Raw genomic sequence first — 25,801 nt, forward strand, 5'->3', positions numbered from 1 at the left:
CATCACCCATGGTAGGAGTGGGTAGGCACTGTCGGCTAATATAACTCCATCCGGCCTGTTGGTTTGGAATTCAGTGAACAACCGGCTCTCTCTGAAGATACGTGCATCGTGGACTGACCCAGGCCATCTCACAACACAGTTGGTGATGGCAAGGTCAGCATCTCCCACAAGTTGCACATTGATGCTGTGCCTCCCTTTCCTGTTGACATATTCCCACTCCCTCTGACGAGGTGCTTGAATATGTACATGGGTGCAGTCGATCACCCCAATGGTGTTGGACATGTCTCCCAGAAAAAAAAAAGTTCTGCTTCACTTTGGCAATCTGGCCATCAGTGGGAAAAGTCACAAAGTGATCCAGCAGGTGAGCCAGTGCATCAGACACAGCTGTCCCCACTTCACCCACTGTTGTCCTATGGACTCCCATGCTGTCAGGTATGACCTCATAGAATGTTCCACATGCGTAAAAGCGCAGGGCAATGAGGACCTGTTCCTCTACAGTCAGAGCATGACTCCGCAAGGTTCTGCACTGCAGTTGTGGCCTGACAAGATCAGCAATGTAGTTGATGTCATCAAGTCCAAATCAAAAACGATTGTACAGTTATTCTGTTGTGTACTGTTGGAGAGGTTTGGGGCGCTCGGTGTGGACCTTTTGGCAGTAACCTCTCCTTCCAGCATGGAAGATGTGAACAATCCCTGCCATGACTGTGTTCTGACTGTTGTTTCAGTCAGTAGGCCTACATCAGTCTCTGAATAACAACTAATTGCAAATACACACCTGGAATGAATGTCCAGATTGGTTAGGGCCTGCGGTTAATTATGTAAGTAATAGCAAGGCCAGACCTATAAAACTAATTGCTGACCTGACCAAACCATTGAGTTGGAAAGATGGACAAAAAGGGGCCTAATTTTACATCTGCTGAGACCCATGCACTGCTGCTGGGTGTAAGGAACAATTATGACTCCATAGTTGGTAACTTTAACAGAGAGGGTGGAGCGACTAAAGTAAAGAGCGGAATATGGATGGAAGTTACAGACAATGTGAATGCCACAGGATCTGGACACAAGAGGACGGGGGACCAAGTGAGGTTGAGGTGGAAGAATTTGAAGCAGCAAGCTACCAAAGACCACAGCCAGGCTAAAAACCCACAGACGGGTAACACACCACATAAAAGGGGACAATACACAGATGTGGTACTTGATATCATTGGTGGTCAGCAGTCACAATCTTTACATGGAATACCAAACGTTGTACTGGATGGTGAGTCGCAGGTATGTGTGATTTTATCCTTGTTCCTATAGAACTACAATTATTATCTTGTATAATTGTTATTTTCATAGTACTACAATGGCTATATGTCTTACATAGCATCCTAGTACTACAATTTTCCAGGTTGCATGCTTGTGATCATCTTATTAAGGGGTATACAGTATATTGATAAACTTTCATTTCAGGTCGTCAATACACCTGATGTGACACACACCATTGAAGATGAGGTCCTCCTGACCCATGTGGATCCAGAAGCTGGACCTTCAGCCAGGCCTGATGACACACTGCAAGAGCCACCTCTAAAGAGAAAATGCAAGCGCACCAGAAAACCAGAGCAGAGGGATGATGCCTACGAGACTCTGCTGAGCCGTGAAATGGAGAGGGCAGAGATGCAGATCCGTCTGGCCGAAGAACAAATACAGCTGTGCCGGCTTCAGCAAACTGAAACCTCACTGATAATTCAGCTCCTCAAAGCACGCCTGGATGATCCAGCTGCCTTTGAATGAATGCTTTATTGTTGTTACCCTAGTGGGAGTATTTTTTTTAAATTACAATTTCATTATGATTTGATGTCCTTTATGTATTTAAAAATATAATTAAACATTATAGATGTCTCTGCAATGTGGTCTCTTGTCTTCCTTGTATTATTTTCATGTCCACTAGATGGCGATCGGTAGGATTAAAGCACTGATATTCAGGATCTAGTCATCTTGACTGATCCTATCCTGAATTGCTTTGAACTCCAGGGACAAAATGTGGCCGACTTGTCTGATCCTGGATCACAAAAAATGGGATTTCAAAATCTGATCGGATCTGATTGAGATTAAAAGCTTTGAACTCTTGGGCCCAGCAGACTCAGAGATTCGCAAATCCTGACTCACTGTGCAAAACACAGCAGACTCGTGCGGACTCAGAGGCGTAACCGTATAGCAACAGATCCAGAGATCCAGCAGACTCTTCGTCATGCACGAGTCAACAGCAGACTGAGATTCGCAAAATCGCAAAATGACCCTTTTTTTGTGATCAACATGTTTTATTAAAGCAAAAGACACGACTTTACACACATTTAACACATACAAACACCAGTATTGCAATGATTACGCAGTCCATGAGAAAAAGGGGGGGGGGGGGGGGGGCTGGGGGGGGGGCATATGATTAGATCTACACACTGTTTTCATGACCCAAATATGTATATATGTTCATTTTAATTAATTTCTTATTTTTCATAGTTATTTTATCATGGGTGGAGATAATGGGTGAAGATATGCTTGATTTTTTTGTTTGCATTTAAAAAAATAAGTGTTTTGCATTATATGTATATAGTTATTTTAATATGTTCCTGTATAAGCACATTTTGCACAATTGTGTTTTAATAATTGTATAATTAAGACATTTTATATATTCTAACTGTTTTGCAATTTTCTGTTTTCTGACTGTTGCACAACATGACAATTTTGTTAGAAGTCTACACTGAAACTTCATTTAGAGCCGGAAACATAATGGACTTAATCAAAATCGCGGGATCCGTGAATCCAGGACAATGATCGAGAGAGACCAGTAGCCTACGAGTTAGTTAGCGGAACTTCACAGACTCGCAAATCCTGACTCACTGTGCAAAACACAGCAGACTCGTGTGGACTCAGAGCCGTAACCGTATAGCAGCAGATCCAGAGATCCAGCAGACTCGTCGTCATGCACGAGTCAACAGCAGACTCAGATTCGCAAATCCTGACTCACTGTGCAAAACACAGCGGACTCAGAGCCGTAACCATAGCAGCAGATCCAGAGATCCAGCAGACTCGTCGCAAAATGACCCTTTTTTTGTGATCAACATTTTTTATCAAAGCAAAAGACACTGTGTAGCGGAGGTTAATATAAAGTCAGTTTAATATGCTCGTGAAATGCAACAAGTTTTCGGTTTCACCGATAGGGTTTCTACGGTCTTGGTGATGCTGACTCATATGACTCAAATGACTCGTATGATCCGGATCTCTTCAATGACTGACTCAGAATACCCTGAGTCCGTAAAAGGATCCGGATTTGCCATCTCTAAGCTTCACAAGTACGTCGGTACGAAAATGCGCTTTGTGACACAAGTGACGGTACGCATTTCAGATTGTTGCCGTGCATGCGTACCTGCGTAACAGTTATGTGCACCCCTGGATATAACCTCCTTCACTTTAAAGACTTCACCTGAGCGTAACCATGGTGCTTACTGTATTAATTCTGGAAAAATAGCATTACATCAGTGCACAATATTCAACAGATTAAGATTGATGAATGTTCTGTTGCAACCACTTAAATGTCTTTTATTTCACATGCTGTCCATGACTCATACTAGTTTTTTTCATAATCACAGGCCTGTGTGCCAAGTAGAACACAATGTTCTTGATTTCCTATTTGGGTTTCAACAAAAAAAAGAGTAAAAACAAATGCAAAAGTTAAGCACCTAAGCATGGTTAGAATAAAGAAGCCCAGACCATATAAATATAACTGGTTGAAAACCACAGACCAGAGTGAGGCAAGCTGCTATTTCACCATCAGTGGATACCCGCCACCACATGTGTATTGTTGTATTATTATTGTTATGCTGAGAGAGGAAAAAGGATCATCCTCGGTTCGTTTCGTCATTGTGGCTTCAAGAAACCGCCGTCTCGATGTCAACACTGTTCTATTGTTTGGTTCATTGAGGATCACATACAGGAAACTGACATATGTACTATATAATAGGAGTTATACAAAAACAGAATGACTAACATATGTATGCAGAGGTGGGTTCACTGACCTGATGAGTGGTATGTTGTCCAGGGTGCAGCACAGGACTGGACCCCTCTGTAGTGGGAGCTGCTCCTCACATGACTCATTGTAAAGCCTGCAAACACACACGGGGACATGCAAATACTTTTAATCTGTAGATATTGACAGATAACGAGATTTAAAAGTAAAATATTAAAGGATCAAAGCCAGAACGTCGCATGAATTTTCAAAAACTCATGATGAGCCAAGCTAGAATCTTTTTAGTTCACTCAAGTAAAAACAAATCCCGATTTCAAGTTTCAAAGGTGCATAATGTATCTAATGTAAGCAAATGTGTGTAAAGTCTGTTAATGTTTGAGCCTTAAGACGCACTTTTGGAGCTTCATGACTCAGGATCTACGCAAACAACTGTAGAAAATTAACCCAAAATATGTTAGGTGAAAGGTATCTTGAATAACAGGGAAATGCTTAGCTGTCCGTGTTGTTTTGCCTTCACACACGCTTACTGATGTATCAGAGCACATTTGTGCTTTTATATTTGACTCACTTTTGAAGCTGCAGCGCTTTTCTCCAAATGGAAGTTTTAGCGCGTTTGCACTTGTCGGCTACCGTATATATCAATATATGAAAGTCAATGTTTTGGTAGCTGCACTGCAAACAGGCTGGCAGATATTGACTTAAACATCTTTGCTGATAAGGTTTTTGAAAACATCTTGACATGTGATAACTAATTAGATTCCTTACAATTTTCATTTGGAATATTTATGTGTTTTCTGTACCAGCAGGGAAGGTACTTTTATTACACACAGGTACATTTAATCCATGTTTAAGTTTCACATTCCACAGATTATTAGGAGTTAAATTCATCTGTCTTGACTCGAGTTTGGATTCCTCCCATTTTGATGTGTTTGCATTCTGAAACTTCAGTTTACTGTAACTCCCCTCATACATCCACACAGTCTGTCTCTCCCCTCATGTCAACCTTTGCCCCTGCAGCACTTTATCTTCTTCATTATCACCCCAAAGTCCTCACATCTCCATCTCATGCCTCAGTATGTTCAAATTAAGACTGACAGGAAGTGGGGAGTGAGGCCTCACGGATGTAAATATAGAAAAAGTTGCATTGCGCAAATACAAGCCCGCCATAAATGACCTTATTCCTGAATGCTGCGCACACTCGCCAGCTGAGAAAGATTTTCCTTCCACCGTTTTCACAGTTTTCCCAGTGGGCATCTGCAAGTATTTATTCACAATCAGTGACTGCTTTTTGTGTGTTTTGTGGTGCATTAACAGGAAATGAGAATAAGTCCTCACTACTCTATAAAAAGCATTTTTTTCCTCTTGGTTTTGGCCCTTCACCCAAACTGAGCTGATGTGTTTCAGACCTTTCTCCAACTTCAATGAACACAAAACGCTAGCATCTCGTTTTTGTGTAGATGAGTGGGGGGGAAAGTGTTAGAAACAAGGATGTGAATCAGTGTTTTATGATTGATCTGACCACAGAAACAGAAAGATACGTAAAGTGAGTTATTTGCCTACCAAAATAGATCAAAGATGTGGAAAACGCTGGTGTGGACACCATGTTTTCACATCTAGTTGGCAGCTTCAACACTGACATATTGTCATCTTTAAAGTTGATATTGAACTTGTCAGCAAACATGTCCACATTTAGCAGTTAAAGGGCAACATGATCATTCATTTTCAGTTATGTTTCTGGTTAGCTGATGATTGTAAGTCCGATATTCTCCCTCTTTCAGCCCTGTTTTGGTCTCAACCAACTCCTTGGAAAAATATCTGTCAGAACTTTACCTGTTTAGGAATTGTTGGGGCAAAATAAAAGTGTTTTATGCAAAAAAATTAAACAACACTGCATCAGTTTGTTTATGAAAGGACTGCAACTAAATACTTTAATTATTGATATCTATTAACTGTTTAGTTTAAAAAATGTTGAAAAATAGTAAATCATGTCAATCCAGTTCCTCCAAGGGTATCCAATGTGATGTCTTTAAATGTTTGTTTGTCAGTCAATAACCTAAAGATATAGACTTTAATGTGATTTTAAAAAATAGAGAAAAAAGGAAATCTCCAAATATGAGAAGTTGAAAACAGCATTTTTGAAAATGTTTCGATAAAAGAAAATGACTTTGAAAATCAATCGAATATCAAAACAGTTGTGTAATACTTTTTCTCTCAAGATCGAATTGTTCTCTATCTTCTCCAAGCATTACATCTGATTCTTGGCTTTGTCTGGCTCTCTGCTTGAATGTCCTATTACAACTGAATTCCTAAAACTTACAGTACACATTAGTGAGTAATAATGTCCATGACACCAAGTGCACTACTGCCAGTACTGACATCATGAAGCAGTGTGCGTGCATGCGCGCGCGCGTGTGTGTGTGTGTGTGTGTGTGTGTGTGTGTGTGTGTGTGGTGTGTGTGTGTGTGTGTGTGTGTGTGTGTGTGTGTGTGTGTGTGTGTGTGTGTGTGTGTGTGTGTGTGCCTTACGTACCAGTTATGGACAGGACAGACATGCTGGTTGTACAGGGACATTGCATATCTGTAAAAATAAAAGAAGATAAGAATCTTTGGTCAAAGAACTGAACAGGAAGACACAAAAATGAAGAATTTTGATATAGATACAATTGATCAAACAAGATCTCCAGTCCTAAAACATCACTGTCAGTACTTTATTAATTTTTAGAAAATAATAAATATCTTCCACTTGGGAAAAAGTTCTGTTTCACTCACGTAAATGAAGCACCTAAAATATAGAGCAGTATTCATGCTTTTCAGGGCATTTAAGTAACATACTTTTGTACTACTCAAAACATATGTCACATGAATTACCATGATTTAGCATTTACAGAATGAGGCCACTTGTGTTCGTCATACGTGTGTATGCAGAAGCAGCTGGCTGTTTTTTTTTCAAGGCCTCTAGCATGGCTGTGGACTTGTTTCACGGATGTCATCAATGTTATCTGAGGCTTAAATATATCAAGACAAACTGTAAGAGATCAAGTCATGAAACAATCACATTGTGCCACAGATAAGACACACACTGAGTGAACACACAGAGAACAAAACAGGCTCCTGAAGAATTGATTTGCCTTGACCTAAGAGTGATGAACTTTGTTGAAAGGAGATCACAGCTTTTGGTCTGAAATAATTCACTTGGTTTTGGTTCAAATGTAGAAACAGTGATTTTCCTTGATGGTTTCCTGTTATGAAAATCTCACTAGTTGCAGTTCATGCTTCATTTGTGTTTCTGGATCATCAGAGCTTTCAAAGGCACCAGCAGACAGGTGTCAACATGTGGGGGATTACAGACTCCTCTCCTACAGGGGAAAGCTTTGGAGACCTGGTGTGAAAAATTCTCGCCCCCACTTTGTCAAGGTGTGATGGCTTCTCACAAAAGGAGACTGTGTCAATGAATTCACACCGAGGAGAGAAAGGAAGAAGAAGAGAGGAGAGACAAAGGACATATTCACATAGAGCAGAAAATATACTTAACGTCTCAACATCCTTAAATCTGCAGTAGTAGTGTGTATGATGGTGTAACTGCTATGTACCGTGCAGCCTGTCAGTGTGTCTTTAACAAGAACAGCTGCAGGGCAAAACTATTTACCAAAGATTTGTGGTGTCTAGGTCTTCTGTGGAATAGCATTATATCACAATATGTCATTTTCTGCCACTAGAAGTTTATTCATCAAAAACATTGGCAAAGACGAATTCTGGTGGCATTGTAAAGTAGTGGTTGATCACCGGAGTATGTTATTGCAATCAGCTGAATTAGAGGTCTCCTTCACTCCAAAGCGAACATACTCAGTGATTAAAGTGGGTAAAAAACAGTCAATAATGCACTTAAAAGTAAAAAATCAGTGTTTTTGAAAATGTCCTGGCTTGTTTCTCAGATAACTTAAGCTCAAGACATTCATGGACTGAAATATAGGGTACTGCCAAGATGGTCATGAAACCCACAATCCCCTGGATAATATTCTCATTCTGATTCTGACCTTAAGCAAGGCACAAAACCCCCAAGTGCTGAGCGGCCTAACCATTGGCTGCTCCTTCTCTCTGACATCTAGTATTTATTTCGGATTTATGTGTAATTCAAATAAATGTGAATCTTCTTGATGTGGCTGAAAGCTGGATACAATATCAATGTATGACAGCTTCTGGCAGACAACCATAACCTTTATATTCATAAAAATATACAGATTGTTCAAAGGTATCTACAATTCTTGGAAAGCTTTGAGGTAATGTAAGCATTTATTCAGTTTTATGATTCAATTATTATTCTGGGCACAAAGTAACACTAAACAATAATAAGGTGTAAGAGATAGGAGACAAACATTTCACTGCAATTTAAGATCATTTTCATTAAAAAGATTGCTTTAAATTGTATAAATCTGAAGGACTAAAAAAGGATAGCTTTGAAAAACATATATTATTTGATACAGAAGAGACAACAAATCTTTAATCCCAAGGCTGAGTTAAGAATAATAGTGCAATATTTTACAAATCCACTTGTTTGCTTTACTGCAGAGAGTAAGAAGAAAGATGAACACCACTCTCATACAGTAAAAATGAACCTGCAGTTTAGCCTAGTTTAACATTAATACTAAAAACAGCAAGCATGGCTGTGTGTTGTCGTCACTGAGAGGCTGCCAGGCAACCAGCAGAGACTGTTAAACCACAAATTGTTTTTATTACACTTTGGTATGTGTACAGATTAAACAAACCAGTGTTAATGTGTGAGCTTTTCAAAGGCTGGTAACTCCCTTAAATCTCCATTTAACACCTTCAATGTTAAACACACAGATCACTCTGAACTCTCACTCTGTATCCCATGATGCCTCAGTGTTCTGCATACTTCCAAATATAAAGATGAAACTGGATGTATTTACAATGGTTTTAACTTCCATGGCATGCATCTTAAGCCTCCTGAGGCCCTGACACACCTACCCCATTTTGGGAGTCAGGCCGTCAGAGGCCGTCAGAGGCAGTCGGGCATTCGCGGCGCCCTACTCAGGTTGGTGTGTCCCGCACCGTTGTTGCTTTACGGCACATTTTCACACCTCCCGCGGCCGATTCAACATGTCAACATGTTGAATCGGCCAAAGAAAGTTGGCCAAAGAAATCACTCTGATTGGCTGTTGCCTCTTTTGAATGACGAATACACACTACCGCTGCCTGCTGGTAAGGAGTTATTGCCACTCGTCGGCTGAAGTCTTTGCGGTGTGTTCGTGCGTAAAGGCGACGTAGCGGACGTAAAAGTCGGGACGCCTTCGGTACGCGTTCTTTGGTCTCAGGTTGGTGTGTAGCGGCCTTTACACTACACACCAAACTGACACCAAAGAACACGTCCCGACGGAACGTCGCTTCACCTCACGTCTCCTGCGTCTTTGCCATGTTTCGCACTGGAACACACCGCAAAGACTTCAGCCGATGGCCAAGTTGCACGTACGAACTGCGCATGCGTGAGTGGCAATAGCTCTCCTTACCAGCAAGCGGCGGTAGTGTGTATTCGTCATTCAAAAGAGGCAACAACCGGAAGACAGACTGCGTGATAACTGAGAGAAGAAGAACAGACTGCATGATATAAACAAACAACAAATAGCGTGTGCATTCCATTTTCACTCTACAGCGAGAAGCTCATGGGGCTTTCCCGAACCTGTGTCGAGAGCTGGAGTTAAATTAAATCTCAGATTTGCCTTCTTAATAGTTTGTTTGGGTCCCTCACTTCCGTTTCGCTTCTCATGCACTGATTCGCTAAGCTTCCAAAAAATTATGTATTGAAGTCAATGGAGAGAGAAAACGTATCTTTCGATCCCGTTTGAATTGTGCCACGAATTACACATATGATGTTTGTCAATCTTAAAAAATAATTTCCATGTCAAAAAAGTCACAGTTGTTGTTAAAACTGTTGAAATATAAGACTATGAAAAATAGGCAACTAGAAAGACTACAAATCCCAGAGTTGCGTAAGTGATGTCATAACTGATGTCACAATTATTTTCCTCCGCTAAATATAAGAGATAGATCAGGGTTGCCAACTCACGCATCTGGCGTGTGACACACGCTTTCACTCTCAGTCTCACGCTCTCACGCTCTCACGCTGCCCAAACTATTCTCACGCCAAAAAGAAGATGAACCGGCGATCGTTTTTCGTTGGTTATTTACAATGTTGAGTTGACAGCTGCTCAAGCTGTCGATCCCCTCCCTCCCCGCCCCCACCAATCTTAACAACGTCAACAGACAGCAGAGCAGTGGGAGCCGACACGTATTGCGCATGCGCAGATCTAAGATCCAGTAGAAATGATTAAAAAGTGTGCTGCTTATTGTTCTACTAGGCCAAAAGAGAGTCAAAGATGAGAGTGAGAGTGTGTTAATTAATATATTTGGCGGTTTGGAGTAAGTCTGTAGATTTGTTTGTGTGTGTGTTCATGTATAGGCCTCTCACGATAATTAATTTTGTTGGATACATTTTCCCGGAAATGATTGCGATAAACGATAATATTGTCAGCACCGTTGTATGACCATTTTAGATCACTGACATAATGATAATATATAATAATAATTCAAGTATATCCTTTCAAACGGCTAGTCACATCCTCATGTAAATGGCAATTTATCGAGGTCAGAAAAGTTATCGAGTTCATTTTTATTTATCGTACGATAATTGAATTAATTGCTTATCGCGACAGGCCTATGCACACAATAAAACAGTGGAAACAAACATGTGTTTGACTTTCATTACTGAATGAAACGTTGTGCCCTTTATAGTCTGTGTCCAATATTGTTAGTGAGTGAACAGGTAAAGGTGTTTTTATGTACAAATGACATCCTGTCTAAACATCAGTCAGGCTTCAGAAAGCAACACAGCACCATCACTGCCACAATGAAAGTGGTGAATGATGTGGCGAGTATTTTAGATAATAAGCAGAGTTGTGCAGCTCTATTTATTGACCTTTCAAAAGCGTTTGACACCGTCGATCATCGCATTTTAAAGCAGAGGCTAGCCAGTATAGGCATGTCCAGCCATGCAGGGTGGTTTGTGAACTACCTCTGAAAGGTCCCAATGTGTTCACTTTGATGGGCTGTCTTCTGAGTGGTTAAACATTGCTAATGGTGTTCCCCAAGGTTCTGTTTTAGGTTCACTTTTATTCTCCATATATATCAATAGTTTAGGTGAAAATGTGGATGAAGCTACTTTACATTCATTTGTATGCGGATGATACCGTGATGTACTGTGCAGGTCCCTCCATTAAGGAGGCTGGTGTTAAATTACAGGCTGTTTTTAACATTATTCAGACTCAGCTCTCTGAATTAAAGCTTCTTTTAAATGTTGAGAAAACCAAGGTAATGCTCTTTTCTAAAGCTAAAAAGACACCAGAGCCTGTTTTAGATATTGTAACTACGCAAGGAATACAACTTGAAGTGGTTACCTGTTACAAATACCTTGGTATCTGGCTTGATGATTGTCTCACTTTTAAACTTCATGTCAATAACCTGCTTAAAAAGCTGAGGGTTAGGCTAGGTTTCTTCTACAGGAACAAGTCCTGTTTCTCGCTTGAGGCCAGGAAAAGGCTAGTCACTGTGACCTTTTTACCTGTGCTGGACTATGGTGATCTGATTTATATGAATGCACCTGCCAATTGCCTGGTCAAGTTCGATGCTGCGTATCACAGCGCACTGAGATTTGTGACAAACTGTAAAGCATTAACCCATCACTGTACCCTGTATGCAAGGGCTGGTTTGCTTTCACTAATTGTACGGAGGCTCAGTCACTGGTACATTTTTATATACAAAGCCATGTTAGGGAAACTTCCATCTTATATCTGCTCCCTGATCTCACGGAAAATTGTAAGTGGCTACTGCCTGAGATCGAATGCTGTGGTTTTATTAAATGTGCCAACTGCTAGGACTGTCTGAGGGAAGACAGCTTTTAGATGCGCAGCTCCTCTGTCTTGGAATAGTCTGCAAATTAAATGGAAACTGAACAATCTGGTGCCACTAAATGTTTTTAAAGCTCGGTTGGATGCTACTCAATCGGAAGCTATAGGTACCTGTTTATGTGGATAATTATGTAAATGATGCTGTATGATGTCCTTTTGTTGTTCTATTTATGTTTTTATGTTTCATGTGGAACTACTTGAGCAGGTCTCCCTTGAAAAAGAGATCAATGATCTCAATGGGATTTATCAGTATAAATAAAGGTTTGAAATGAAATGATTGTGTATTTGTATATATTGTATATATATATCCTATATATTGCTAAGGTCCCGCTACTGACACGATAGCAGTCATTTAGTGCGCATATGTGTAATTAAACCCATGATATCAAAATCTCACTCCAGCCAGGTACCCAAAGTTGGCCACCCTGTACTAGACCAAAATAGAGTCAAAGAGTATATGAGCGTGAGAGTATGTTAATTAATATATTTGGCAGTTTGGAGTAAGTCTGTAGATTTGTTTGTGTGTGTGTTTCATGTATAGGCCTCTCACGATAATTAATTTTGTTGGATACATTTTCCCGGAAATTATTGCGATAAACGATAATATTGTCGGCACCGTTGTATGACCATTTTAGACCACTGACATAATGATAATATATAATAATAATTCAAGTACATCCTTTCAAACTGCTAGTCACATCCTCATGTAAATGCAATTTATCGAGTTCATTTTTATTTCATTTTATTTAAGTCAATGAATTGCTTATCGCGACAGGCACACAATAAAACAATGGAAACAAACATGTGTTTGACTTTCATTAGTGAATGAAAATGTGTGCCCTTTATAGTCTGTGTCCAATATTGTGTATTTGTATATATTGTATATGTATCCTATATATATGCTAAGGTCCCGCTGCTGACACGATAGCAGTCATTTAGTGCGCATATGTGTAATTAAACCCATGATATCAAAATCTCACTCCAGCCAGGTACCCAAAGTTGGCAACCCTGGTATAGTGAGGGTAGTCAATCGTTTTGTTGACAAGACAGTAGTGACGGCCATCTTTGTGGCGTGTGTTGTTCTGCGAGACCAGAGATGTAGTTCATTGAGCGTTTCACACAAACAAATGTGTTACTTCACAGTTTTACGACACTTTTTTTTTTTTTTACTTGCAAAATTATCTTTTAAATTGACAAACATCATATGTGTAATTCGTGGCACAATTCAAACGGGATCGAAAAATAATCTTTCTCTCCCCATTGACTTCAATACATAATTTTTCCGAAATAAGGTCCCATGGCTCGGAAGTAGATGGGCGGGACTTCGCCTCTCTATAGAAATACATTGCTTTTAAAATCGTTCTGTGTGACCATGTGACACGAAAAAAATGGGAAAATCGTGTTGGTGAACACGAATCAATAGATTAAATGTCGTGACTATAACACGAAATGCAGTGAGACTGGGTTGACCTGTTTCAAGTCAATCTGCTAAACTAAGCTAACGCCAGCAAGCTTTAGCTACACACTGTATTTAGCATACGGTAAGAGCTGTAACCTTCTCCTCATCTTAACAACAGTGCAACTAAATGTGTTTTTTTAAATTGTCATTCTTATCTTTAGAGGTGTTTAAAACTATACTCTATTAAATCTTTGACCATAGTTGATTATGTGCTGTCAAAAACACATTTGTGGTACACACTCACAAGAGCAGTTTATTGGCAGCATGGAAAGCAGCCCTAATGTATGCTGCTGTCGTGCAGAGCTACAGATGTGACTGCTGTGGGAGTAAAGCAGATGCAGATGACAGGACATGCAGACCAGAACACCGAGGCTGAGAGGAATTTCAAGGGTGACTCTTCTCAGGCACAATCGTAGTATAAACAGAAGGACGTTATACTGTCTCTTTCCAAAGAAGCGACTGTTTTAAATGCATGAACTTTGTACAGACAGTTTAGGTCATCATGACCGCAGCAGGGATAATAGGTAGCCTCTCTAACAAGCTTATGTAAAGATAACCGAGGTTGAAGTTTGTCTACAGAAAGACTTTTTAGGAGCAACTGTTGATGTTTATTTTCACCAATTCTGAGGTATACTCACACGACCCATATCCCAGTGATGGTGAAGACAGGCAGGCTGACGGGAAGGATCATCCACAGAGACATGATGACCACCTGCAGAGAGCAACAAACAACATTAAAACCAAATTAATCAGTTTAAAAAACATTAATAATCTGGTTATGCACTTTTAGGACATCATATTATTAGACTACTTGATCCATTGATTCATATGCACACATTTGGACAGCCAACAATCATTTACTCATTAAATAAGATATAAGGTAAAATGTTGCTGTGTTTCTGTGTTTTTTATCGCTTTCTGTTGTTGGATAGTGTAAAAATAGCCTACTCTGTTACAAGTACAAGTCCTGCACTCTAAAATAATTCAAAAGCAGCCGGTGAATTGGAGCAAATTGTATTACTACTTTATATAATAGTTTAACTATATTAAAAACATCATAATTTGTCAAATTAAACTCAATCCTGTGGAGGAGTGGAGTAGAGGTACAAAGTAGAATGAATTTGTGAAGAACCAGAACCTCAGAATTGTAAATAGGAACAGTACTTGAGTAATGTACTATGTTATATTTAGCACCACTCATCACTGTAATTTAAATGTCTTTGAGTTATATACTGTTGGTTGGAATTCCAACCATTTCTGACATGTAATACACTGATTGAATAATGAAAATAAGGTTACAAAAGGTTGATTGACAGTGATAATAACAGTCAGTTGCAGACCTTAAGCAGGTTAAAACAAATGTGGTTGAGTACTGTATGAACCAGATAAATACACTGACAATGGGCTGCAGCAGGCTCACTGTTTACTATTACTGATTGATCTACTCAGAGTAAATTAACCTGCAGACAATGCAGCCATGGAAACGCCTAAACATGTTGTTCCCCATGACCGGATTAATCTGCCCGGAGACCCAGGGGAGCTGTTGGGCCCCTCTCAGTCCCCTGTTTCTGTCCCTCTTTTACAAGCTATTCCCTGGGCTCAGGTTAGCTGTGTAGCAGTCATTAAAAAACAAATCATTTGAGGTTTGACTTATAAACGGCATCTTGGACTCTCATGTCGCCTTAATGTCTATAGGAGTAACCTGAATGTTGAAAAGTCTATGCTAAATACCCAGACATTACAATTAACACCAAGGGGTCTTGGCCAACTGACATATGTGATGTTGTGATAGTGACAGCACAGAACTGAAGCTATAGAGCTCTTAAGAGGGTTTTGAGATTGAAGAAGAGGTAAGAAGCACTGCCACAACCAATGATTATTTTCATTATGGAGTTATCAATAATTGTCTTGATTAATCAATAAATAGTTTGATTTAAGACCTCATAAAGAAAAAAAAACAAGTCATCAAACCGACCATAAGAAACTGAGCACAGTTTAGTACAATTAATAGGGTTTATGTTCAGTGTTGAGACAAAGTTACTACTAATCTACTCTTAACTTATTTATCTTCAAGATGGAACTTTTATTTAAAAAACGAGACATACCTTTTTTAAATCACAGTAAGAAACACTTTGATTTGAGAAGCTGTCACTGTCTAATTTAATAATTTAATTGTTTGTGGATTCAGTTATTGATCCATAAAAGCCTGGAATAAAAGTGCTGCTTGCAAATCCATTCATCTGTCAGTTTTAGAAGATATATTAATACAAATAATATTTATAAAACAAAGCATCCAAGAACGACTGCATATTCCACTTGAAGAAAGGTTGGGAAATGATTTAAATTGATCATCTAAATGTACTCATATAATGAAGTTTAAGCACTTTTTTGATCTTTCTTACAAAACGCACTCAGTAAATAGAAAATCATAACTCAAGAGGTTGCCTGTTCCTTCCTGTGAGTTTATTTAAACACACAAGAAATGTTGACCACCATTCATTCAACTTGCTTGAAACTATTATCACAACTAACAACAAAAAACAGGGAAGTATATTTTTCCATGACTTTTGTCTCCTCTGGTTTTACTGTACAGAAGCTGCTTGTTTCTCCAAGTACTTCCCAATTACTGTCATTACTTCAGGAACATCTGCATACAGAGGTGTAGTGAAGGGGGCTTTTCCTACCTTCGGTTTGTTCCGTGGAAAAAGTCTTCAGGCTCTCCTCTTCATCTCAAATTGTACTGCTAGTCTGAGCTCCTCTGCATCAGCTGATCCAACTGGTTTCATTGTAAAAGGTGTGACAGATCTGATGCCGATTGATCCCCTTCATCTCACTCTGAGGCTGCTCGGAGATCAGCCTGATGGCAGTGATCCTCCAAACACACAGCAGCTGGATACAGGAACTCCAGACTCCTCCCAGTAACACACACTCACATGTTCTACCATTTTAAATCCAGATCTGACAGTATAAACTCCTTTTAAGAATTTTTTTATTTCAGGGTTGGAAAATAAACATGTTTTTGTCTTTTAGTACAACTTTATCTGAGTTTATTTACGTGTCTGTGGAGAGATGTTTGGCTTTTGTATACTTTACTGAGTGCTTGGAAGTGTGCGTTCAGCTGCAGGTGTGTTGTGGTGTTTCTTTTCTTGTTTTGGATTATTTTGTTCCTTTTATAGTTCTTGGAATCACATTTCACGCCCGTTTCGCAGATTAATCACACTTTTGGATGTGCTCGTGTTTTTCTATTCCAAAGAAGCTCCAAATGTTTTCCAGGAAAGCGGAATATGGTGCATTCAAGTGCCCCTTAAAAAGCTCGTGTTTTTGAGCTGACAGATGGAAATGTTGAGGATGTTTGACTGGAGGTTTAATGTAGTATGGGAACGTTTTTGAAATGGTCAGATTTTTTTATTATTATTATTTCTGAAACGTAAATGGTTTATTTGCAATTAAATGTCTATACTTTATATTTTTGCACTCATATTTATTAATTGCTTGTTTAATGCCATCCTTTTTTCTATTATTGTTACCAGTTCCATCCTTATTAAGTGTATTCTGCTGCACTTTTCTATGACTTAATGTTTGTCTTTCACACTTTTGCTTTTATTTCTGTATACACAAGGCCATGGAGGAATAGGCTACAACCTTTAAAAAAACTCCCTTTCAAGTTAAAGTCCACCATCCAAAGTAAGCGCAACCTATAAGTATCACAAGTAAAAATAAGGATCCTACAAAAACAAACGGTCTGTGTGAGTGATAATATAATATGTCATCATCAAATTGATATCAGTTGGATAAACGTGTTCTAAGAGCTGTAAGATGAGTAATGGGGCATACACTAAGAGTTCTGCTAGACATTTCTTTATTATTATGTGGAATTTTCTCCAAAATGTTGTTGTGAAATATTAAATATGTTTTCCTCACAGGAAATGGGAACTATGTGTACTGTACTACTACTCTGTTACAGGTTCAGTACAGCCTAGGTCCTCACCAAAATACTTACAACTGTAAAATAACACAACAACGTAGGCCTATCATTGATTGGAGTCACCGTTGTTATTTACTTGTTATTTATATTCCGTTCAAATATAATTTCTTCCTACAGGATTTGAAGGCAACTTCACGTGGCTCCTCGCGTGCGTCACAGTGCAGAGATGCACACAGCTGCTTTCAATTAACGTGATTTTAAGTCGGAAACAAATGGCGCTACTTTACAGAGCCAGAGTTACTCATGAAGCAACAGAGGAAACCATGGCAACTGACTCGTGCCGCGCGAGGGCGCCACAGGCTTTCCATTATAGGCCCAACACCTGGGAGCAGTACTACAGGGTAGGAAAAAAACATGTAAAAGTCCTGCATTTAAATCTTAGCTAAGTGAATGTACAAGAGTATAAACATTACAATTGACCTACAATACCAAAGTAAAAGTATTTATCTCTACAATGGCCAATTTCAAAACGATGTATATTCTAGGGTAGTTTTTGATGCCTTAATGTGCAGATCACTTTAATGTTGCAGATGGTAAAGGTGGGGCTAATGTCAAATGCTTTGTATACTGATGTTAATTATAGCAGTAGGCCTACACAGTATAATGTATAAGTAGTTTTATATTCCGTTTCTACAAAATTGCTTGTCAATGTTATCAATTACATCTACATGCGTAAAATCAACAATATTCCTCAGATTTCCTGTACTCTTCTTCCTTAGGAAACTTTGACTTGTAATGTAGTTTTATATACTTTTACTTAAGTGAAGGATCAGATAACTTCTTCAATCAATAATGCAACAGTGGGCTATAAATAAATAGTAAATAAATAAAGTAAATAGGCTATTCAGATTTACTTAGGTAGAAGTATCGATACTACCTAGAGATGTAGAAAGTAGAAATGCTTTGTACCAAGTAAAAGTCCTGCATTTGGATTAGTATTATTCTTACGTACATACAAGTATTATGATCAAAATATGCTTAAAGGACCAGAAGTAAAATGACTCATTATAGAGAATGGCTAAATTCAGAATTGTTGGATTATAATTATTGCTTTAATAAAAGTAGATATACTGCTAGTAGCTTAACCTCCAAAAATGTTTATATTTTGGATGAAAAATCTAAATCTGCAAAGCAATTTAAAATGTCCCAAAAGTGTAGTGGTATAGAGTATAAAGTACAAGTACTTCAAAAATTGTTCTTGAGTTGTAGTTTAAAAATGTGTTGTAGTTACATTCCATCAGCTGCAGTGGTGACCCTAATCCTTTATGGGATCTATCATCAGAGGCCCCTCACAGTGTGGTGTCCCCACTGCCCCTGCATAGAGGGGTTTCCTTCCCATCTGAAATAACGAACAGATATGTTTTAAAACCATTATTGTAATTTATTTATTGTTACAACATTTCAACACCAAAAGCCCTTGAACTGTTTTTTTTGTATCTCCTTCGTTTGTCAGTAGAATCCACCGGGGTAAAGGTGCACATACTGTACTACATTGTACTCCACTGCACACTGTACTGTAATGCACAGAGCAATTCACTCTGATCCATGATAGAAAAATAACAGAAGCAATGTTTGGCACACAAAATTATTTCAAGTTTAAAAGGGTTACAAGTTGTGAGCAGGAATCATTACTGACGTTACAGAACACCTCAGCCAGTCTTCACCTGGGGCCTTCTCAACATTAACTGAATGATGTTTCATAGTAAACCACATGTTTAGTACTGTAACACTAGGGAAAGGTCATTCAGAGCTCCATTTGTGGCCTCAGCACTCAATCCATTGGGATTCTGTTATAAATGCATCAACATTAGTTTAAAAGTTAGAATATATGTTATATGTTATCTATGTGCAGGTTTCTTCTTATGAAGTGTTTTTGTGAATACAGGGGTTACACTTTCTGCTCTGAATAATTAAATCCCTCACAGATTTAAACTAGGGCTGCACGATGTTGGAAAAAACTGACAGAAATATGTGTTCTTCTTCTGCGGTATATATATATATATGTTGCATTATGAACAAATACAGGAATCTCAACCAGAAGAGCTGTTTTCCGTTCAACATCATCCTTTGTCACCAAAGTATTTCCATACTGACAAGCAGGGAATGTTTTTGTTAATAAATTGAAGAATGAATGTGATTGGTGGTTAGCAAGAAACTGCTTATCCATGAAGCCTTCAATAGTGATAAATGCAGACTTTTCTAGTAGATAAGTCACAGATAACAACAACCGTGCAACTTTTCCGGTTACACCATGCAGTAAAAATATGTAGCAGGATGATGCGAAGATCACAATGTCAATAGTTTATCGTGCGTCCCTTATTTACACTTTTCAAACTTTGGATTTCTCCTAGCAGACGGAGCTCATCTGTAAAAATGACATTGAATGATCCAACTTGAACGCTGTTGAAAGAAAAGGTAAAATAAGGCAGATGGACAACAAATTAAGCATTTACGTACAAGGTGCTCAGGTCACAAATGGCTCTGTTGGGACATTTGAGGTGAAAGCGGGAATAGTACAAACAGACTTTTTTAAATCCACTCTTGCATCATGTAAACATCAGCTCCTCCATAACAGAAATACAGTATTAGTGGTTAAACATGATGGCAGAACAATCGTCTTTACTTCATATGTTCCAGCCAAATCCCCCCTCCAAGTACATTTGTAAACTGCTACTACACACAGATTGGCTTTACCTAAAAGGGCATAAAACACAGGACAGAGAAAAGAGAACAGCCTGAAATTACACAAATCACAAATGTAACCTTCCATGTGTACTGGCCTTTAGTCTACTTTACATTAAAGAGGCAGAAAGGGCGTCATGATGTTTGTCAGCCGAAGTAAGGAATGAGGAAAACACACATTTGGATGGAAGAGGAAGCTGCACATCCTGATACAAATACACACTTCAGATCTGATGGAGGAATATATATTAAAGGTCTCATGTCATGGCCATGTCTACTGATCAGAATTCCATTGTGAGGTCTACTAGAATAGATTTATATTGTTCAATGTTCCAAACTCACATTGGTTTCTCATACAGCATCTCTGTATAGTATGTGTATTCACTCTCTGTCCTAAACGGCTTGTTGGAGCTCCTGCCCCCCCCCTCCCTGTGAGCCCAGTGGCCGTCTGCGAGACAGCGAGACACAGCGAAACCCAGCCCGAAACACACACACACCCGCAGCCTGGCTGGGAGTTTGTGTGTGTGCCCAGGCTGAGTTCCGCGGTGTCTCGCTGACCCCACACCAGTGAGCCAGCCCACTGTCCCGCTCCTCCAGCAGCGAGCCAGCCCACTGTCCGTCCTCCCAGCAGCGAGCCTCGCAACGTCCCGCCGAGGTGTGTGTGTGTGAGGAAGTCCGCGGATTGGTCCAAACCTAACGGCTCCGCGGACGTAACGTAACGGCTCCGCAGATTGGTCCATTTGGAGCGGAGCCGTTACGTTACGTCACTATACCCGAAATACGTCACTATACCCAAGAAGTAAACGATGGAAAAAGAGAAATCTCCAACGAGGCGTTCTGGGGCAGCACAGACAGGTCTTTTCTGTGTTAGAGTTTTACTCGCTACAAGGTGTACTTTGAGTGTTCTTGACTCTGCAGACCGTTTACAGGCAGAAAAAGCTACATAACACACAAGGGGACGGGTAACAACCAAAAAGCATGACATGGGACCTTTAAGAATAAATAAATAGGTTGTTATTCACAATGGACACGTCGTTCTGTATGGCCTTTCTTAGCAGCTCATTGAGCACAAGAGTGTTAATGCAGAAGCTTCACTTTGTTTACAATTTGAGTACAATTTAAATGTAATAACCGTTCAGTAGTGATCAAGTCACGTGCTGCACCCCATGGGGATCTACAGTAGGTGGGGTTGGGTGGATTCTAATAATCTGGATTGCAATACACAAGCAGAATTAGAAAGAGGACCAACACCGTGTACAAGTAGGAGAAATCCCAGAGGCCAGATGTACGACAATGTGTTTGCTTGAATTCCAAAACATGAACATATCATTGCAAAATAATCATAATTCTTAATATCAGTGGTTTCCAACTGGCCGTTTTATTTTCCTGGTAAACTCTGGATATTTGAACCTCTTTAAAGCCTCTAAATAACGTTGTCTTGTAGTTTGGGGAGTGGAAACTAAGGCAACATCAGATTAGGCAGTGGTTTTTTTTAAGTGTTAAACTACCGACACAATGAGCGTTATAGACTGGGACCAGAAACAACACATTTATAAGTAAAACATGAGTTATTTTACATGAAGTTTAGCCTAAGTAGCTCTTTAATTGCGGGTGTACAACAATTTCCTTTTTCAAATGTTTAATGTCCATTGTGTTTTTATTTTATCCATATTTATTACCTCAATGTCCATTTCAATGTAAGTGCTGTAAGCAAAATCTCTGGCTAAATTTGAGATGTTTGACAAAGGCTAAGACATGATTGCAGGGGACGGTTTACATGTCCATGAGATAAGTCTGAATGAGGAAGTTAGAGAACCTATACGCCTTCTTTTTTTCAACAGACGGGTCTAAAGTCTTGTCAAGCAAGCAGAAATACTACAGCAGATGCAGATAAATAGATCTACAACCAAACACTTATGGCCGCCAGTGGGAGTGGAAGTCAGGCTTGTGTGCACGTGCTCCCAGTTTCTCAACAACTGAGATTGAAAAGATCCATGCTTACACACATCTGATATTAACAGTGCAATACATACACAGCAGGGTGTCCTCTAGCATGAGTTTTATACATCTGATAACACCAACCAAAAACCCATGAAGGGGGAGCAGAATGGGCTTTGTGTAAGATCTCAAGTGAGGTGGAGAAGGCAAGATGTGCAGTGTGTACACAGGATAATAAGAAAGGAACAGAGAGGACGGGGGGACGTTAGCTTTAAATAACATATTACATAACCCACTTCCTGGAAGTTATTTGCTCTGGGACGGCTGTGAGCGGAGGAATGTGTTCAGATCTTATCAGCAGACAAAGTGCTTTGTGAGCACACATCAAGTATGGGCTGTAGATTGATCATGGTGTGTTAGCATGTCACCACACACAAGGGTGTAACTTTGGTTTGAGAAGTGGGGGGGGGACACAAAACAGGGGGTCCTCCGCAATGAAACATTGTTCTCGATTTAATTCCATTTCCTGCCTTTTTACAAATATATAGGGACGATTTTTTTTTTGTAAATTTAAGTTAAAGGCATCAATCTGGTACACAAATTAAGAGATTTATGGATACAGCTCTCAACACTCATATGAAACAGAACTGTATATATATATTTCAATACTCCAAAAACCATTAGAAATGCTCACAACCAATAACACATCATTGATAAACTCCTCTCTCCTATCTTTATCTTACCTAGTCTGCATTCTTTCTTTTTATTTATGCATTTGACTAATCACTCCCCTTTTAAACTGTGTTTTTTATTGTTTACTGACATTGGAATGATTTCTTAACTTATTTTGAACAACTATATTAAATAGATGGAAATATTTGTTTACATAAATGACCAAACCGTTTGAGACCCACTGAGATAACTTAGACTAAAGTTTACAATCTAATCACTCAGCGAGTCCTTTTCCTAAACTGACGTTATCTCAGCCTCTCAGTCCGACAGGAGAGGACTCTCCCTCTCCTTATTGTTGAAACAGCTTCTAATCTCTGTTAGCTCCGAGCTAGCACCAGATGCTAACAACAACCCCTGTAACTCTCTGTCTCTCTCTCTCACATAATGCGCTCGTGCCACAGACACACAGACGCTCCTCCGTGACGATGACTGCTTGCGTAAAAAAATAAGAAGAAGAAGAAGATGCTCAACGGTTTATGGGCAGTACTGTGGGAGAGGCGAGATTTTGAACTCAACGTTTCTCAGACCTACACAAAATGGCCATACATTTAAATATATATATATATATATATTCCACTGAGTTACATTTCACCAACACCAGTACTGAATGTGACAACTAAATATTGATTAATTTTCTGAATTTTAAACCTTTAAATGCCACACGTTTGTTTCGATAAAGCCCTTGTTATGCCTTTTATTTCTTGTGTATGGGTGGCAGTAGCTCAGTCTGTAGGGACTTGGCTCTGGAACTGAATGGTCGCCATTTCAAGTCTCCATCTGACCAAAATATACGTATAATATGTAACTGGAGAGGTGCTAGTTCACCAGCACTGCCAAGGTGCTCTTGATCAAGACACTGCTGTTGGCTCTGACACCTCTCCATCACAGTGCAGATACCAATTATTAGTAACAACATTTACTTAATATAATGACATAAAACGGCCGCAATGCCAAATCAGACAAAAAGCAAGAATTTGCCACAAGTAGTTAAAATTAGATAATGGTTCAATCTGGGGGAAATAGTTAAACATTGGGGCTTTAATAAGTTTCAATGGGGATATTTTTTACCTTAAGGGTCTCTATTATTTACCCGTGTTGTGAGCTTCAAAATATAATTTTGTATGCCATACGCATTAAAATAGCCTAAATTAATTAAAAGTAAAAGCTAAAAATGTCCCTAGAGAGGCACAAGGGTTAAAATGCTGTGTGTAATGCATGTGTGGTGAGTGCTAAAATAAGTATGAGAAAAACACCCTTCTTTCATTCAGTGCATTGTGAAGTCTTTGTTCCCTTTTGGTAATCCTAAACTCACTATCACACACAGTTTTGCTAGGGCTAAAACAGAAGTTAAACATTTTGGGTTCTAACATTTATTTGCTTTCTGTCTGAGGCAGTTAGCTTAGCATAAGGACGCTAGGCAGGGGGAAACAGCTAAGCTATCACTCTCAGAAATCAAGCATATACCTGTATTTCCCAAAATGTTGAGCTTTTTCTTTAACAATTTAAAAGTTTTTTTCCACTTCGGAGTTTTTACATATACATCAAGTATGATCACTTCATTACAACATACAAATATTTGGCCCTCATACTGTATGGCTGTTCTGTTTTGATAAGGGTCAAGAGTCTAACCATCAGAGGCAATAACTAATGAAGTAAAAACTATGTTAGTCAAAGACAACATGTTATTCCTTCACCCTTTAAATTAATTTCCATAATGTAAAAGCGGTGCTCAGTCTGAACTGGTCTGCTCTTTCCTACCGCTCTAAATCCATGGATGTTACAAGCAGTGCCTATAAAAAGTCAAGTGAAAACGTTATAAAAAGAGAAGGACCGAGCAACCAGGAAACTAGTTGTGACTCACACATTCATGGCCCCTCGCTGAGGGTCATTTCTGCGCATGGCACGCCCGCACAGACCTGCTACTCCGCCTTGGATCCCTTGTGCCCGGAGGAGCCTCTGAGGTAGGTGTCGTAGAAGAAAAAGGCGAAGAGGACCAAGTAGCTGAGGTACATGAGGAAGCCCAGGTGATGTTGTCCATGTTGGAGGGACAGCGCACTCGTGCTTCCAGTTGTACACCAGGCCCAGCACGGTGAGGCCCATCACCATCTGCAGGATCTGGGTGGTGGTGATGATCATGGCGCAGGGGCGGGGCACCCTCCAGCCGGCGGCCCGGGCAGAGTAGTACGTGTACATGAAGGAGTGGACCACGAAGTTCATGGTCATGAACCAGCCGCCGCCCGCCACCTGGTCCTTGTAGGAGTACCAGGAGTAGAGCAGCACAGTGATGTGGGTGGTACAGTGCAGGAAGATGAGGCGCTGCTTCCGCAGGATGATGAACATCGTGTCCCCTGGGAGAGGAAGACATCAAATGCATTCATAAAGGAATCTTTCATTTAATCTTTGTCACATGACCAGATAAGTTGTATACATCGATCAAGGTTTCGGGGCTGACTATTAGCTTTAGCTTTGACCTAATGCACTTAGCATAGTTTACCATTCCTATGCAATGAGAACCAACATTGTGTATGCACTAACTTTATCTGCTGTACATAAAGTGCTTAAACTATTGGCTTGTTTATAACCAGTTTTGGATCTGAATGCTTAATATATGTATGAGTTGTTGTGGTGATATTGCTGTGTTTTTATAAACCATAATTAGCCTATATCAGATTATTTGCAAAAATTGTACTGGTCTTGAACAGTTTACACCCTGTATTAAAGATGAAGACTGTCTTCCTGTCTGCGGCTGAGGAAACACTTTCTCTATTTATCATCCACTAATGGGATTTTATTGCCAACTCAGCATATGCCTCCCTTTCCAACAGCACTCAGGTCTCTGGTTCAATAGAGGGCATGAAGAGATCAGTGTGCACACAGGGAGACAGCACTATCTTCTAAAGAAGCAGCTTTTAAGGTTTGCTGGGAAATGTCAGGAAATTACCGTGAGAGCTTTTTCCAAATGTAGCCTAATTTTACACCACCAGACATTTGTGGCTTCTGAAGTTTTGGACTATGAAAAAAAGA

General features: G+C 39.6%; 1 long non-coding RNA gene and 1 pseudogene across 1 annotated transcript; both read right to left on the minus strand.

Annotated features, from left to right (window-relative positions):
- Window positions 1-3,272: 3,272 nt before the first annotated feature.
- On the minus strand, window positions 3,273-16,829 carry LOC117554717. The gene is made up of 4 exons (XR_004570310.1): window positions 16,125-16,829; window positions 14,079-14,152; window positions 6,533-6,580; window positions 3,273-4,139 (listed from the first exon to the last, which is right to left on the minus strand). It is a non-coding gene; the product is annotated as an uncharacterized LOC117554717 (long non-coding RNA).
- A 7,867-nt stretch (window positions 16,830-24,696) lies between these two features.
- On the minus strand, window positions 24,697-25,125 carry LOC117554716 (annotated as a pseudogene).
- Between the last annotated feature and the right edge of the window lie 676 nt (window positions 25,126-25,801).

The sequence above is a fragment of the Gymnodraco acuticeps genome, unplaced genomic scaffold (assembly GCF_902827175.1).
Source record: "Gymnodraco acuticeps unplaced genomic scaffold, fGymAcu1.1, whole genome shotgun sequence".
NCBI lineage: Eukaryota > Metazoa > Chordata > Actinopteri > Perciformes > Bathydraconidae > Gymnodraco > Gymnodraco acuticeps.